A 1505-nucleotide genomic window follows, 5' to 3' on the forward strand; every position below is an offset into this window, starting at 1 on the left:
AATACTGAATTTTAGTTGAATTATATGATAATCATGTCTATTGGCTATTGTTGAATTTGACATTTCTAATAATGATGTTGTGTATAAAATTATATCGAAATAGTGATAGTAGGACTACAACATTCATGTTTGGTCTTCAATGACTTGATACAACTCACTCAAAATACACAAACTTACTTTGTCAATGTCGCCTCTCTAAATAACACTTACATGTATTTTGTTACCTACTGGATTACCTTGATGGAGCGATATTCCAATTAACAATTAGCTCCCTCCTTTCACGTTGAGATGACGGTGAATGTGTATCTTCATCTAAACAATAATATACACGTGTCGAGGCAACTTCAGAGTAGTCAACGTTCTGGGCTAGGCATTAAAAGTATGCTGTGATGCTCTTCTTAATAAGTTACATAAGATGAAAAGCCAGTGTGTTTCTGTATAAATGTGTTTAATTAGCATGTCACTGTAGTAATTGGAATGTGTGCAGGCTTGTGAGTCACTTGACGGACTGCATTATGAAAACAACTAATCAGCGCATTACATCGCTCATTAATATTAACTAGGCGACAATGTTTTCCGGAAACTAAAAGTACCGGTATCCTTTTTATGCTCCACAGATTAAACTGATATGATTACTCTTTGACTGTACTACCTGTTATTTGTTAACAATCAGCAAGAACAAACATACCATTAAATACGTGACTTTTCAACACTTGTGTAAACAGAAAATGTAAAAAATTTGCTATCATAATACGGTTGCTATAACAAATACGACTGACTTTACTGGTCAGTAGCAGGGTGGTCTTAATACTGGGGTAGTTTTACCTATAAAATAATAAGGAAATATTCCGGTCTTTAAAACAGTGGACTTTATAGCAGAGTGGTCTTATAATACCAGGGTGGTCGTTAGGTGGGGTTTCACTGTATCAGTGAAGGGTTTTATAGTAGTAATAATGGGAATTATTGTAAACTTGAATGTCGCAACCTATAGTTTACCAGGGGCCTAATTCACTCTCGCAACTTTGTGATCTCGCAGTGCAATGCTAAGACTTGCAAAGAGGATGCTTTGTTGTCTGGCAGAGCCAAAAGAGACCTTTGTTAATTAGGCCTCAGGCTCCGTATTCATAAACGTACTTAAGTCAATGTATGATATTTATTTATGTACTTTAGGTATGTATTTAGGTATCATACATTGACTTAAGTATGTTTATGAATACAGAGCCAGGTCCGTAACTTATGGTAACCAGTACCACAAACATACTCTGTTTATAATGCTAGTTAACCTAACTCCTATCTCACCCCATGATCTGTTCTGGAACTTACAACATACTGTGTTACACAGTGTTAGTATTAGCACACAGAACTTACCTGTGAATATTAGATATGATCAGTTTTTCTTCTTCTACTCAATAACCTACCAAAGGCACCTAGCAGTTAATATATACGGTATATACATGTACATGTGTCATTAAAAACCAAAACATGCACTAAAAAGCATGTTTACT

Source organism: Gigantopelta aegis, chromosome 10 (assembly GCF_016097555.1).
Source record: "Gigantopelta aegis isolate Gae_Host chromosome 10, Gae_host_genome, whole genome shotgun sequence".
Lineage (NCBI taxonomy): Eukaryota > Metazoa > Mollusca > Gastropoda > Neomphalida > Peltospiridae > Gigantopelta > Gigantopelta aegis.